At 39.8% G+C, this 17,074-nt stretch overlaps 1 long non-coding RNA gene across 1 annotated transcript; it reads left to right on the forward strand.

Annotated features, from left to right (window-relative positions):
- Window positions 1-720: 720 nt before the first annotated feature.
- On the forward strand, window positions 721-16,508 carry LOC128311049 (uncharacterized). The gene is made up of 4 exons (XR_008288973.1): window positions 721-1,311; window positions 9,790-9,935; window positions 11,850-14,593; window positions 15,842-16,508. It is a non-coding gene; the product is annotated as an uncharacterized LOC128311049 (long non-coding RNA).
- Window positions 16,509-17,074: the final 566 nt, after the last annotated feature.

Below are 17,074 nucleotides of genomic sequence, written 5' to 3' on the forward strand. Positions count from 1 at the left end.
TTTTTCTCCTCCTCCAATCATCGCGCCAGCCATCTCTCCTCCCCTAATTTATCACCATCTTTATTGAGCTTGCAGAGTTGTGGCAGCAAGAAGAGGGAAAGAAACAGAGGAAATCCATGAAGAGACATATTTTTCCATACATTTTGATTCTCGAGCAATCTTCTCTACCTCAGGCTGTGATTTTGAACAGATTTTTACAAGCATTGGTTTTACTTAGGCAAGACATCACCAAGAAATATAATTGTGACATAAACAATGTCTGTAATTTGTCTAGGGGCCATTATCTTTTCTCTGAATTAGTACTAGATCAATACTCTAGTAAGCTGTCAGGGGCATTGCATTGAAGTGATGTCTTTGTAAACAAATAAACTAACATTTTATCTAGTTTCACTAGGTACCCAGCTTGGTGAAGGGAGAGAGAGTATACAAATGTGATAAAAGTGAGTTCTTTGTCCTCTAATAATTTACTCATTTCTATCTATATGTCTGTCTATCTATCTATCTATCTATCTAGATACATCTATTTGAGATATTGATAATTTATGCTGATGGAAAAATTCATAGAATAAAGTTCTGCTTTAAGTTTCGTTTTAGATCAAATACTTCGTCATTCATCTTCATTACTTTTCTGGCTGTAATTGCATCTCATCATGAGAATTTTTTCTTTTTTATTGCTTCAACTCCTGTTTGTACATTATTCAATCATTCCACAAATATTTATTGAGCACCTACGATGCATGGGTCATTAATAGTTTTTAGGAACACACAAAGGACAAAATCCTGGCCCTCAAAGAACTTGTGACTCAGTAAGAGAGGAACAATAGACCAACAAGCATAGTATAGTCACTAAGCGCTATCAAGAAAAAATAAAACAGTTTAAAATGATCAAGGGGCCAGGGGGTCCGTTTTTAGTGAGAATGGTCCAAGATGTTATCTCTGAGGAGGTTACATTTGAGTAGAGACATGACTGAAGTAGGAATTAATCAGGAATAGCATTCTATCTAGAAGGAACAGTAAGTGCAAAAGGACTTGAGCAGAAATGAGTGTGATGCATTTATGGAACAGATAGGAGGCCTGTGTGACCAAAGTTAAGTTAACAAAACTAACTTACATGTGCATGTCTTTTTGGTTCATCTAATCTTTTTATGTTTCATTATTTTATTTGTACCTCATAATAATATAGTTATCATTTCCACTTTACAGATAAGGAAACTGATATTCAAAGCGTAACCAATGACTTGTCCAAAGAGATAAAACTTGGCTTTGAACCCTTGTCTTCAGACTCCAAATCAAGTACTTTTTCATCTTCAGGTAATGCTAGTGTTGATGTTTGTTTGGCACTGGAAATTTTATAAAATTACTTCCAGGGAAAAGAGGGCATAAAGATCAGTAGCCACCATGAAGTGTCATAGTAGAATCATAAAGTGGGATTTGGGAGCATGGCTTGGCCTTTGCTCCCTATATTGGAGTTTCTTTGGGCAGTGGAATAATTTTGAGGACATCACCCTGTCAAAGGAAGAAGCTTCCTATGGGCTAGGACAGATTGCCAAAGTAGATCTAAGGAGTAAGTCTCCAATATTCACACTGGTGCTTGGTGTGCATCTGGCCTAGAAAAGAAGTTCAGTGAAGAACCCTTGATCAGGGTCCAGACAGATTTTGATGCTCACAGGATGCTCAAAGAACTTTAGAACAGGATGAGTCCTTACAAATCAGTGGATTTGCAGCCAATCCTTATTTCTTTGTAATTTAAATCAACCGAAAATGGAGGTGATGATACACATAGAGAAAGGCAGACTTGGTATACAATTCAACTCATTCTTCCATAAAACATTTATTGAGCACTTATTGTCAAGCACTGTGGTGGAGATAAACAGGACTGATCCCTCCACTTAGGAAGGCTGGGACCTAGAGGGAAACCAAACATGAACACACAATTATCACACAATAAAACTGTCTTGGAGGTGGCAGCTATAGAACACTTCAGAAAAATAGCAAGGGACAAACTGTGCCCCCATTCTGTGCTGTCTTGTTGAGAAAGAGAATCTTGCAGCCCTATTTCTGTTGGAGAAAGTGCTCATTTGATAGAAAACTCCTTTCTTGGCTTTTCTCAAGTGACTTGGTAGGAGTTGAATAGTTTCTGGGTTTTTTTTTTTTTTTTTTTTTTGGCAAGCGGTCTGCATGTCATAAACATAGCATTCAATCATTAGTGAAAGCAAATTCATAGAATGGGGACTTACTTTGATAAAGCCACAGAAATTAGCTACCAATGAATAATTAAAAGTTCCCACTTTTCATAACATTTGGGAATAAAATAGGCATGTATCTGCTCAGAGTGGTTGAGAAGCTAAGGCTTGGGCAGATGATTTTTGAGATGTTAATTCTAGGTGTATGAATTTTATCATTGTCTGTGGTTAACTGTTATCTTCCAAAGTATGGAATGTATTTCCTAAAGTTATTTCATTAAGCCTGATCAAGACTTACACTTATTAGATGATACTTGACTCTAGTTTTGCACAATTCTTTCTTTTTTTTTTTAACGTTTTATTTATTTATTTTTTTTGAGACAGAGAGAGACAGAGCATGAATGGGGGAGGGGCAGAGAGAGAGAGGGAGACACAGAATCCGAAGCAGGCTCCAGGCTCTGAGCCATCAGCCCAGAGCCCAACGCGGGGCTCGAACTCACGGACTGCGAGATCGTAACCTGAGCTCAAGTCAGACGCTTAACCGACTGGGCCACCAAGGCACCCCTGCACAATTCTTTCTAAATAACTTCCTCTAGTCTGGAACTCATACACGAAAGAGCTCAGAGGATGGGAATTCCAGCACTCTCTGTGGTCTAACTGCTGGCACTTACCTGGTAAGTTCCTTGAAGCCTTACCTTCTTGCTGTATATCCTCTTAATTCCTGCCTTATTCTCTCATTTTTTATGTTCTCCTTAGTCTTTCAATCTGACCCACTGTGTGGTTATCTGAGTGACTCCCTGGACCCTACACTACTGAGACGTGGGTTCTGTGTCAGCCTGTCTTGCGACATGGTCCCAACTTCCAACCAGAAGCTGCCTCCACTATGAATATCAGGCAGTCCAGTCAGGTTCTGATCACCTCTATCAGGTTAGACAGCTTCCAACCTTTCCATCACACCAAATTCATTCACGGGAAACCCACAGAACAAAGGACGAGTAAGATAACTTTTAGTACAAGACTGTCTAGAGACTTGGGAAATAGAATGGATACACAACCATTGTCATAAATCTCACAACTGGGTGGGCTTCCTTCACTGTGTCCTAACAGCTGACCACTGTTTTGAAATGAAAAATGGTCTCTAAGCTAAGAGATGTCTCAGATGAATACTTATATAGTTGATCTTTATTGTTTGTGGGTTTCATATTTGTGAATTCACCTCCTTGCTGGAGTTTATTTGTAACTCTAAAATCAATACTCTGTGGTGCTTTTGTGGTCATTCATCAACATGCACAGAGCAGAGGAGAATTTGAGTTGCTTGATGCATACATTCCCAGGTGATGTCAAACAAGGTACCCCTCTGTCTTCTTGTTTCAATTTTCACATTGCAAATGACTGTCCCTTTTGATGTCTGTTTGCTGCACTTTTTTTTTTTGCATTTTTTTAATTTGTTAGTAATTATAGTGTTTAAAACTGTCCTTGATCATAGTGCTGAAGTGATGGCTAGTTTTTCCTAAGTGCAACAAGGCTGTGATGTGTCTCAGCAGAGAAAATATGTGTTAGATAAGCCTCATTCAGGCATAAGTTATAGTGCTGTTGGCTGTGAGTCTGATGATAATGAATCACTGATATATATTAAAGTATCTTTAAACATAAAACATGGTTATGTATCACTCAGTTGACGAAAATGTGAGCAGAGCCTCACAAGAACCTAACCCTGAATTTCCCCTATGAGCAATGGGTCAGTATTCATTGATTCAGTGTTTGTGGCAAATTTATAGAACATAACTACAAGGAATAATGAGAATCAATTGTATGTTTTTTATTAACACCTAAAAGGAGTCACTTATTAACCTATTTGCTATCACATAAAGATTGGAGAAAATAATTTTGAAATTTGCGCAATCTTCTCTAAAAAATAAAAGAAATACAACTGTTTATGAGTTGAAGTAATTGTTTACAACCCACAGAGCCTATTCAATTTATTGAGATTTATCTTCTCCAACTCTTTGCAAAGAATGTTGAATTTCAAGGCAAGGAAACAAAGAAAGGCCACCTCCTAATCAGCCCCTGCATTTGTGGAGAACAAGGCTATTCTCTACAGAGTTTTGTGAAACATTCATAATTCATAGAAGGGGCCATCTGAAAGCATTTCCTAGAATTGTCACAAAATTCTGTCAGCTCCTGCAGTGATGAGAAAGTACAGTCTTGTGAATATGATTAAGGTGTATTGGAATCTAAGAAAACCATCAATAGCCACTCCAGCTCTCTTCACGCTCTTGGAATGTAGTCTCTAGAAGAAAGTCAGTTCTGACAGATGATTTCATGGCATTTTACTCAGTGTGGGATGTATTTTAGAAGCAGTGTATCAAAACCTTGACCTTTGCTTTATTTTCTCTTTATTGTTGATTTAGAAGATTAGAAGCACTCCAAAACCTTTTTCTAAATGTCTTCCCATATATGCAGCAAAAACAATTCAGAAAGGATTTGACACACATTGTAGAAGCATAAATCAGCTAAGGGGAGGATATTTGCAAATTGCTTTCTCCTTTATAATTTCATCTCATTAAGAAAGAAGGGACAGGTGGGTGTGCTAGCAGTTACAGATCAGGAATTGCATTTACTTTCTAGAAAGTGAGGATCTTGTGGTATGAAACCCCCTTCTGGGAAAACTATGCACGTTTTTATTATGTATAAAAATCCTTCTCTGCTGGATTTTTTTGCAGTGTAAAGAAATGCATAAACCAAAATTAGAAACTGCTTAGCTTTTAAATTTTATTGACTTCTTAGGTTTGGTGTAAAAAAAAACAAAGGAAGAATCCCACAATCAAATTTTTATTTCCTTGGTGGATTAAGATGAACATGGCAAGTATATTTGTGTAATATAGTCATTGAGTCATTAACAACCACTGTACTTAAAAGACCAAGGATGAAGGCATGTGGTCTAGGAGTTCCAAGGCCTGATGAGTGGTACTTGTGGTAATATTTGCATAATCATATTGTTAATAAACCCGGCTTTCTAAATACAGACATCTTGAGTTTCAACTCTGAGGTCTTCTGATGATGCAGGGGGTAAACATGATGATTTCAGAATGTGCAATAGTTCTAATGATAATGAGTATTTGCAGTCATTTTATATGTCATGTTATTTCATCTTTATTATAGCCCTGTGGAGATATCAGTAAACAAGTATTTATTCAACGCTTCCTTTGAACTCTTAAAATTTTTTGTTGTGATAAAACATCCATAACATAAAACTTACCACGTTAGCCATTTTAAGTGTGCATTTCAGCGGGTTCAAACATATTCACAATGTTTGTAAGCATCACCACTATCCAGCTCCAGAATATTTTCATCTTCCTCTTGGGGAGGAGGAATTTTCTCTGTCCTTGAAGGTCCTTCTGGCTGGGCTAAGAATCAAATTGACAAGGGATAGATTAGCAGGACAAAATCAAAATTAATTTCATACATACAGGGAATCTACACAGAGATGAAATTCCAAACACAAGGAAGATGAGATATATAAGACATCCTGAACCACGGAGAAGAGAGTAGGAATCTGGGACTTCAAAGGGAAGGAATGCAATTCCTAGAAAGATGAAAAAGAGCAAATGTCTGCTGGGCCACTCAGAAACAATGGGACATAGCGGACTTTGATCAAATAAGCCTTGGTATGTTCCTCCCTGTCTACTATACTTAGTTCATAGCATAATGTAGTTATCTATGATGATAGCTCTCTTCCTGAGCATGTTTTCTATCTAAACTTTTAGGCAGTTAAGAGGGAAGTAAAGAGCTTTTCCTGAATCTGCTGGGTTTTGATTGCTTTTAACTCAAAATAATCTTCATGCCAAAGAGGCCCATCTTGGTGAGGCCTGCCCTTGGCCCCTGAAATTCCATTTGAAAATGGAAACTTGGTACCCATTAACACTAACTCCCTATTTACTCCTCTTCCTAGGCATCTGCCCCCCCCCCCCCCAACCCCACCCCTGGGATGCTCTATTATACAATCTGCCTCTGTGAATGCTTGCTCTAGGTAACTCATGTAAGTGGAATCATACAATATGTGTCCTTTTGTGACTGGCTTATTTCATTTACCATAATGTCTTCAGGGTTCATCCATGTTGTAGCATATATTGGAATTCCATAACTTTTCAAGACTGAATAAATAATTAATTTTTCAAGACCTGCCAGTTGGTCAGACACTGTTGTAGACCTGAGATGCTTACTAAGAAATGCATGCATTTGCTTTTCCCCAGTGGTCTCCATACTTTAGAAGCTCCATTATTTTGCCGTAACTCCTTGCTTCTAGGATCCATTGCAATGTCTTCTCCTTTTCCAAACCCAAACTTGGAACTCAGGTTACTACTCTTCGGGTAATATTATAAATATGTAATTATTGGTAATCTATGCTAATCACTAAAAATTGGCCCACCCAACAGTGTTATGAGTATAGTAAAACAGTGACATCCTTAAACCAATGCTTCCAACAGAATGTTTAATGGTATGCCAAAGGAAGTTCCGTGGTGCTGCACAGAGGACCACCATTTTTAATTTAATCCCCTGGTCAGGTGTGACTTCTGCCCGGTGGAATAAATCAAATTTCTCTTTCCTAGAATGAGAGAGATCACCAAAGCAAACAAAAAAATCTTATCCCCATGATTAACAAAGCAAGCAACTGACATTTCTCAGAACATATTGGAAGGAGGAATCTCCATGGAGCCCAAATGTAGATGAAATCTTTGAGCAAATTTGTAAAAACATTGAAGACTGAGGACTAGATATAAGGATGCAACCATCCTAATGCAAAATGTCATGGAAAACACAAGAGCATCAGTATAATCGGGGTAATATAAGGATAAAAAAATATCCCAGTAGGACCAGAAGCAGATTCTCTTCACCTTAGTAGCCAAGTTTTCAAATAAGCTCCCAGTATATAGGAGCTAGAATTTTATTTCAGAACACTACAATAATATTTGAAGCCTGTCATACTAGGTTTTATTAACAGCATGGCAAATATATTTTAATTCCACAATATTGGCTTAGTAATTCTCTACCATGTTTTGTTGTATTCAGAAAATCCCAAGTTAATGAATTCCTCTAGGTCAGTGGGCGGCTCTCAAACTTGAGCATACATTAGAATGACCTGGAAGGCTTGTCAAAACTAGATTGCTGGCCCCACCTCCAGTTTCTGATTCAGTAGATCTGGCATGGAGCCTGAGATCTGCACCTCTGACGGTAATGCTCCTTATCTGGGGACCACATTTTAAGAAATCCTAGGTATATCTACGGAGACCAGAATCAAATGCGTTAAAGGTCAGCTGAGATTCTGATACATATTTTTCAAAATTGCTCATTTTTTCTGTCCTCATTGTTACCATTGGGATTCAAGCTACCAACAGTGTCTCCTCAACTTCAACGGCCTTCAAACTAATCCCACACTTCCTATCTTGCTTCCCTCCATTTTTTCCTTTACAAAGCAGCTATGGTTTTCTTTCAAAACCTGAATCAGATTATCCTACTTTTCTGCTTAAAGCTCATCAAAAATTTTTCATAGCACTGATTCTGTACCACCCAGCCTCCTTACTATGGCTATCCAGGGCTTGTGTGAACTCAGCCCCACCCAGCTTTCCATTCTCATTCCTTCTTCTGATCTTCTCCCTCTCCTTCACTAAGCTCCAAGCACACTGACATCCTTTCAGCTTCTTCAACCATACCAAAATTTCCTCCCTCTGGACTTTGTAACCCACTCTGCCCTTTCCTGCCATAACCTCTCCCCACCTGTTCTTTGCCTGGCTAGTTTTTTTCAGTTCTATCAGGTATTAAAACTTAAATGTCATCTTCTCAGAGACACTTTTTCCTCATCATCCATACTTAATGGAGGTCCCTCTTTTTATCCTGCCTCTTATTACACTCTATTATTTTCCTTCCTATCTCTCATCCCAATTTGTGATTGCCTACTTATTTTTTTAGTTACTTGTTTGCCATGATTACATTCTAAGCTGCCTGAGAATGAGACCACATCAGCACAATGCCTGAGAGACAGCAGGTGTTCACTTGGTTGGATCACAGAGGGGACAGGAGCAGGCAAGCTATTATTGAGTGTGATGTTCATTTTCTGGGTTCATCTACTGCTTTTAGAGTAAGGAATCTGTCACTTGGAGCCTTTGCTACTTCAATTAATGCTACTTGATGCCTTTGCTCTGAGTCACAGCCAATCCATCTTTGATTGCTGAAATTTTAGTGGCCTACTTCAGCACAGTTAGTGACTAAAGCATGAGGCTCGGCATCAGTGCCCTTCTTGTACCCCTGTGATAGTCCAAAGAGTCTCCTGAGAGGGCTGCCCAAAGAGCTAAGGAAATCAAGAGATGCTTTGATTAAATAATTAATTGGAGTGTGCCCAGATGAAAGAAAGAAATGATCCTTTGGCCCTCTACATACAGTATATCACAGGCCACATTTAGAGATTGTATTTAGTTTGGAGTAACACATTTTTAAAAGGAGGAAGTTGGGATTGTTCAGTAGAGGGCAGCCCATAAGTCCAGAATTTGGGAAGTGGGTTGCAAGAAAAGCAGTACATGAACAGGGAGAAACCTGTGGAGGGAGAAGCTACAATCCTGGAAGAGAATGAAGCTTGTTCTAATTTGTCCCAAGGGGAAGAACAAATTTCAGATAAAAGCTACAGGGAACCTGATTTTGGGTCAACATAAGGGAGAATTCCCAACAAGTAGAGCTTTTGAAAAACAGAATGGGGAGGGGCATCTGGGTGGCTTAGTCGGCTAAGTATGGGACCTGGGCTTAGGTCATGATCTTATGGCTCGTGAGTTTGAGCCCCACAATGAGCTTTATGTTGACAGCATGGAACCTGATTTGGATTTTCTGTCTCCCTTTCTCCCTCCCTCTCCCCTGCTTGCTGTCTTTCTCTCTCTCTCTCTCTCTCTCTCTCTCAAAATAAACAAACAACAAAAAATTAAAAGAAAAATAGAATGGATTTGTTCTGTTATTATTCTAATAAATGTGAGGGAATGAGCCCCTCTCATTGCTGGAAGTGTTTAGCCAGGAATACTGCGGAGGGTGGAAGGAAGGAGGGAATTAACATTTACTGTGATCTAGTCACTTTACCTATATAATTATATAGAGGAAACCCTATTTTCTTGGCAACAGACTCTTCCAATCCCCTACCATCTTTCGGGGGGGAGGAGATTTTTTGAGAAGCCTTTTAGGTGGGAGTGGTGTTGAGATGTCCCCATGCTGGGGGAGTAGTAGATGGTCATAGTTCAGTTGCTTAACAAACGTTTTTTCTCTTTCTCTCTCTCTGTCTTTGAATTCCATTTGCATATTAAGGAGAGAGCTCAATATTTCAAGATAAAGGGGAAGCATGGGGGAAAATTTTTAAGGCAATTTTTGCAGGGAAGAAAAAAAATGTGAGATGAGGTAGCTGCCAGGGGAAAGAAACTTTTAGAGAAAAACAAAGATGCTTACTGGGAAATTTGATGACATTTATGTTATGGGATGTCCAGTACAAAATCTTTTTTCCACCATCTTCCTATATAATCTTTAAAATATAAATTTCTTTATTAATGAGCTGTGGTCTTGTCTATGTGATTTGCAGACCAGTAAGTGCTGAATGTGGCCCCCAAATTGGTTCAGAGCAACCATGGTGGACTGTGGGAGAAGAACCAACAGGATGCAGTGGGCATCAGTCTTCACAGATAAATGAGGAAGATGAGCCAGTGAGAAGGTAAGTCCTTTTTCTAGGTCACTAGATGATTTGTCTGATTTCTACTATACTAGAGGGAACTTGAAAGGAATTCCTTCTTTAGATGTAATGTTACACCAGATTACTTCCAATATCCTTTTTATCTCTTAAAATTTCCCGAAGCAGGAAAGACTGTAATGAGAGTGACCTCACCTCTCTGACAGTGCAAGAACAAAGAGTTGTAGTAGTGATGTAAATAAAGATTATGAGGTTGTTATTTCTTATGGCTGGGCTAGGTGCTATAGGTAGGGCCAGCTTTATGGGTGTGTGACCAGTGCAGTCACACAGGGTCTCCTTGTCCTTATAAGGAACCCCACACTTGGTGTAAAGTTTTATGGTTGTCGTCATCTCAAAATTATTGTTAATTTAAAATTTTTAATAATTTTTCATAAGGAACCCTGCATTTTCATTTGTATTGAGCCTTTCAAATTATGTAGCTGGTCCTGGCTATAGCTAAAGGAGTTTTAAACGCTTGGTACCAACATATCATTCAATGAGCCTAATAATGTTTTAGAAACCACAGAATCTTGGTCTTGGAAGAGATCTTGGGAGATCATGCCATTTAGTAGATTTCACTGTTCTCTGTATATCAGCATTAGCTAAAGAACCTTTGAGAAATAGGTATATCTGGATCCCAACTCCAGAGATTCCAGACTTAATTGGCCTGGGGTGGGGGACATTATATTTTTTAAAAAGCTTTCTAGATGATTCTAAGAACCTCTATTCTAACTCATTGGTACCTAGTATTGTATAGTTAAGCATAACCTGTTATATTTTATTTATTAATTCAATAAATATCTACTAAAGTTCTACTATGCACAGATCATTCTAATAAATTTTATAGGAGATAGAAAAATGAATAAACCAAGGCCATTGTCCTAAAATAATAATATAAGGAATTTTCCAATTGATTTGACCACCTGATCCATCCTCCTGGTTCTCTGGGGATGTCTCTGGTCTCCTTCCCATTTTTCATACTGCGTCTTGAGTATCATTACACAACTTCCTCCCCCTAGAGGACCTGAAGCCTTTAAACAGTGTAACATATTTTTTTTTACTCATGAAAATATTTGAGCTCCCAATGTAATCCCTGCTTTTAGGCAGTACCATACTCCTAGAAGAATTGGCATATGCACTTAAAAAGCCCATTGTTGGAAGAAACTTATGTATTTTTACAATAAGCAGTCACAATGAGTATAGTCATGCTTTAAAGCAAAGCCCATACATTCCTCTCTCTTGGGATCTCACCATCATCACCACCTGGGTTATAATTTAAATTTGAGATGCTTTATACCATTTTATTTTCCTTGGTCTGAAACTAGCAGAGCATGTGCTTCAATCATATAAATGCACAAGGTAGGTGTGGCACAGCTCCTGTTTTGAATCTCAAAAGGTGTGTATTGTCACTGTGTTTGGGAGGATGAGGAATAGGGGATACATTTTATTTATTTATTTATTTATTTATTTATTTATTTATTTATTTATAATTTTGGAGACAGAGAGTGTGCTCGAGCAGGGGAGAGGGGCACAGGAAGAGAGAGAATTTTTTTTTTAACATTTATTTATTATTGAGAGACAGAGAGACACAGAACATGAGCAGGGGAGGGGCAGAGAGAGGGGGAGATACAGAATCCGAAGCAGGCTCCAGGCTCTGAGCTGTCAACACAGAGCCTGATGTGGGGCTCAAACCCACGAATCGTGAGATCGTGACCCGAGCTGAAGTTGGTCACCTAACAAACTGAGCCACCCAGGTGCCCGAGAGAGAGAGAAAGAATCTTAAGCAGGCTCAGCATGGAGTCTGTTGCAGGGCTCAATCCCATGACCCTAAGATCATGACCTGAGCTGAAATCAGGAGTCAGATGCTCAACTTATTGAGCTACCTGGGAATTAATTCTTAATGTTTCTCTTGCCAGGGCCATGAAAGGCTCTCATTGATGCCAAAACCAATGGGAAATTGGTTTAAGAATTCACCAGGACATGTCTTTCCAGCCCCAAGGTCACTGAAGCCCCTTACACCAGTTCAGGAACAGTTACCATCCCTCCCTGAGGATCTCCTGCTTCATCCACAAGTCCTATGGTGGAAGTTCACAGGTTTAAAATTTTTTTTAATTATTTTTTTTAAATGAAGGATCAATGAGAGCTCCAAAGAGTATGAAAGGGACAGGTGTCTGCAGGTAAAGTTTTACTTTACCCTTGGTCCATCAAAGGAGAAGACCTACTGTTTAAGGCTTTTGAAAGACGAGTGTGCAGGTGAATGCCCACTCTTCTCAATCACCACCTCTACATACTTAGTTATCTTTTTACATGGTCTCTGTCGCACTTGACAGTAGGAGAGAATCTATTTCCCTACCACACCCTCCAGCCGTGGCTGTTTGCCTCCGCTAACCCAATTTTTAGGCGCTTATTTTTAGAAGATGAAGACAAAATTATGAATAAAAAAGTAGGCAAATGATTGAACAAGAAAAGAATTCACAACTAATTATTGAAGACTTGGAGACCCAGCATTTCTTGAGATCTTTGTAGGCAATTTTCCAGAAATGCTTACATGGAAATGCTTCCTTATTGCAACCTGGCTTTTCCTAACCACCTAGAACACTGCATCTCTCAGTAACTCCCAGTGTTTATGAGGTCCTGATGCTGAAGTGTCCTCAGCTTCACGGCGAGGCATTCCAATTCCATCCCAGTCTTCTCATCAGCCAGAGACAAGAGGATGATTCACTCTGGGTTTTTGTTGTTGTTGTTGTTGTTTTGCAAGGGGATGCTCCTCACTGATGTGAGCATTAGCTTCTGTTAGAGACAATATAGTCGTCTCTCATTTGAAGAATGACTTCTTCCTCTTAAAGTAACTCTAATCTTACCAGTTGTTAATTACAGATCCCCATATTATTGTGTTGTTTCTGGCTCTGGCTTAAATTACAAGAGGTTGTATTAGCTATGTGACTCTGCCAATACCACCCAGGTGGGAAACATCAGCTTTTGCTTCCAAATTTCCCTCCTAAAAGAAGAAAGTTCTAGTTTTTCCCGCCACGTGTGTCCTGCTGACTCAGACAACAAGCATGTGGTGGGAGGAGACCATGTTGACAAAGGTCCTCTGCATGCCCCATGCACCTTATGGACACACTGGTAACAGGAACCAGTGCATACGTGCCTGTGTTGTCATCAACATGGTCTGCATCAAGAATGTCAGGAATGGCTTCCAAGTTGCAAGAATTTGTTTTGCTGTGTCTTGAACGCAGAGGGCATTTATCCCGGCCGGGTAAAGCCTGTATACACCTAACAGAGGAAATGACACATGTTAAAATACTTTAAAAGTAGAATTTTCGTTGAACCATGATAAGCCTGGAGCTGATGTTCTTTAAATGACCATCCAGAATTCATTCCATACTAAACTTCTCTGGAGAATGTATGACGGTGAGAAAGGCTGTTAGCTTAACAAGACCATCAAATGGACTGACTAATCTCTTATTTCGCTTTCTCTCTCCATGGAGGTTCTGCTTTGAGTCTGCTTGAGTTGAATAATTCTTCAGTGTTGCTCTGAATGGTATCTAAACATGTCTCTTCATGTTAGCTTTGCCCTATCGTCTTTAAGCTTTCACTAGCTTCTCTGGATTATCGAAGGAGGAAGCAAAAACTAGTGCCCTACTCACAGTCTCTGGAAGCAATAGGACAAGAATGAGAAGGAGGTGGGGATAAAAGGAAAACCGAACTCAAAAGAGCAGTTGGGTGTCACAGCAAATGCTCCCAGCCTGTAGCAAGCATCTGGTAACATAACCTTACCTGCTCTCCTACCACAAGTGTCAAATAATTAGTGCAGTCCCTTGTCTTCTGTAGAGAAGTATTTTGCTTAATATATGTAAATAGAAGACCTGCAGAATTTATTTTGAAAAACAATGTACAATATTGAAAGTAAACCAGTAAAGCTTTCTTTTAAGAGAAACATACAAAAATGGAAATGAAAAAGACCATTTGAGCTTGCATTCTTGATAGAGCCTTCACCACTGTAGACAATGTTATGAGAAGGGCAGGTATGGCTGGATTTTAATGAAAACTTCCCTTAAATTCATGCTCAGTTTGTGCCACACGGAGTCCTGTGTCCTTGTCACAAGAGCTCTCTCAAGAAGGTACCATTATTCAAATTAAACATACTGTGCTGGGTCAAATAGTGTCCTCCCCATCCCACACTCCAAACTCACACCCACCTGGTATCTGAGAATGATACTTTATTTGGAAATGGGTATTTGCAGATATAATCAAGTTTAAATGAGGTCATACTGAATTAAGGGGGACCTTAATCCAATGAGTGGTGTCCTAAGAAGAGGGGGACACAGAGACAGAGAGGAGAGCGCCATGTGAAGACAGAGGCAGAGGTTGGAGTGATGCATCTTTTTTTTTTCAATATATGAAGTTTATTGTCAAATTGGTTTCCATACAACACCCAGTGCTCATCCCAAAAGGTGCCCTCCTCAATACCCATCACCCACCCTCCCCTCCCTCCCACCCCCATCAATCCTCAGTTTATTCTCAGTTTTTAAGAGTTGGAGTGATGCATCTCTAAGCCAAGGAACAGCAAAGATGCTGGCAACATCAGAAGCTAGAGCCTTCAGAGAAAGCATGACCCTGCAGACACCTTGATTTCAGACTTCTGGCCTCCAGAACTGTGAGTGAATACATTTCTGTTGTTATAAGCCATCCAATTTGTGGTAATTTATTTTGGCAGCCCCAGGAAAGAAATGCACAGATAAAGAGAGACTCTGCTTCCGAACGTCCTGCTGAAACTCCTTGTACAGGGGCCATGGCAAGCTGGCTACCCACGTGGCCTGTCGCCCAGGCAAGGGAAGCTACACATTGGACCACATGGGGTCAGTCATGGGAAAGAATTCATAATCAATGTGCTTGGTTTTGTCCATTTGGACAGATCTAGAGAATTCCAGACAGATTAAGAGTGAAAAGCGTAAAAGATGGTCATAAACAGCAGTAGCAAAGTTTATGTACCTATTTATTTTTACTCTCACTTTATCCCCAAAAGGATTTTGAGTTCCTTTCAGAGATACAAACAATAGAGCTAGGTAAAGTAAATGAAAAAACAAGAAGGATGAAACAGAGGGAAGAAAAATAATGGTAGGAAGCAGCAGCAATAAACTTAGATGGCATTGTGCCTTTCCTCTACTTCCCCACCCCCGACCGGCTGAGAAGACCGACCTTCGTGGTATGAACAAGACATGTGAGGATGAGATAATGCCAAGTTTGATTTTTCTATAATTTGTGTAAATCCAATGAAAATTTCAGGCTGTTGCTTCAAGTAGAAATGAGCTCTAATTATCCTTCTGATTTTCATATCATTTTCAATAAGTCAGTGTTGCTACTGCAGTTGACGAACCAGAAAGCAGGGAAATAAGCCTCACATTTTCTGTGCCCTCTGCATCCTTTTAAACATGCCTCTGAAATGTTTTAAAACCGTTGTCTTTGGAGCATTTGTCTACGTGGAGAAGGAGAGGATTCTGGAATGTTTTAGTGTGCTGCTGTCTGATTTCTCAAACCATGCATGCCGACTTACTATCTATCAGAGAAGAGACAATACCAGCTAATGTAGTCCGGGAGCTTTTGTTTCCTCTGATATGAGCCTTTTCTTGTGTATTGGTCATCTTAGTCCACGTATGAGAAGTTTATCCTGCTCTAAGGAAATAATAAAAATAAGTACCAGAAATATCCTCGTAGGAGGCTCGATTCTAGAATAATTTCGTATTGCTCTGCGTGAGTCATCACCTGCTGAATAGACCCCAAACCATCATTTGGGTTTTAACACTAAGTAAATCACCTTGGGTTAAGCTGTGCTGTAAAGATAGAAACCTCTAATCATATTTCAAATACCAAATATACTAGTGTGCTTTTTTTTCTCCCCCAAAAGGAATCCTATGCACACGACTCTACAGGTTCTTGGAAGAAAATGAACTCTTAATTTGAGGAACATTTGAGGAACCGAGGTCAAGGAAAAGTTCTGCTCCTGGCTAAGGTCTTGCTGCTTGCATAACTACTTTGACGGTCAAGAACAATACAGTAAATACATTCCTGATTCTTCCCCCCCCCCCCCAAAGGAACTTCTTCGCCATTTAAAAACAGCCTTCCCTACAAGAAAATGTGCCCCTTAAGGTTATTTAGCCTATTTATTGCTGATGTTAATTAAACAACAACCTGGGCTTTAAACAGAGTCGTTGCTTCTGATGAAAAATTAACTATCGTCTGCTAGTAAAGATAGCACGCGAGGCGAGACGCGGGGCGGGTGGTGTGGCGGGACCCGGGGTGTCGCGCGTGGGCGAGGCAGGTCCTGTAGATGGCAGTGTCGCACCGCAGCACGCGCCTCGGCTGGCTGCTGCGGGCTGGGGATGTGGGCTGCAAAGGATAAAAGCTGCCGGGAGAGCGGGCTTGCCCTCCAGCCAGCAATTTAACTAAGTTGCTGGTTCGCTACTCGATTTCATAGTCGCCCTCTAAATGAATCTTTTCTGAACTCAGCAGAAGTACAAACTGTTCTTTTATACATCCCAAATTGTCCTTTTGGTGAAGTGGGTTTTTATTTTTTATGCCTTCCTTTTTTTTTTTTTTTTTTTTGAATTTTGGAAGTATTTTGAGGGGGAGATCTGACTTCGACATTCCCCTTCTTGAACTGTAACAGCAATTGGTTTAGCTGCCGAGTACTCTTTAAGAGAGAACGAAAGTCTCCTAAATTGAGATGCTCATAAACTGAATTTCTCATACAAGTCAACACAGCACAATGCAAAATAAAGGTCTTTCTGCATAAATCCCATGGCCAGATTTCCATAATTCTTTTTCTCATGTTCTGATTGTTTTCCTTCCTTCCCTTATTCTTAAACCTTTTATTAAAACTTGTCCTCCACTATGCTCAGGGGACCGGGATGACTAGAATTTGAAAAGCAATCTGGCAGTCACAGACTTAGGGAGTTTATAGTGAAATGGAAGTATGATGTCAATTACTTTCTTAATTGTTTTGACCTTTGAAGCTGGATCAGGGTTATGCTCCGCTGTGGAGCAAGGGCAGTTCTGAACGAACGCGTGGAGTTGTGCTGCCCATTTCAGGCTGGATTTTCCTCGCCCACCGCCCCAGACGTTCCTCATTCTTTCAGCA

Source organism: Acinonyx jubatus, chromosome B4 (assembly GCF_027475565.1).
Source record: "Acinonyx jubatus isolate Ajub_Pintada_27869175 chromosome B4, VMU_Ajub_asm_v1.0, whole genome shotgun sequence".
Lineage (NCBI taxonomy): Eukaryota > Metazoa > Chordata > Mammalia > Carnivora > Felidae > Acinonyx > Acinonyx jubatus.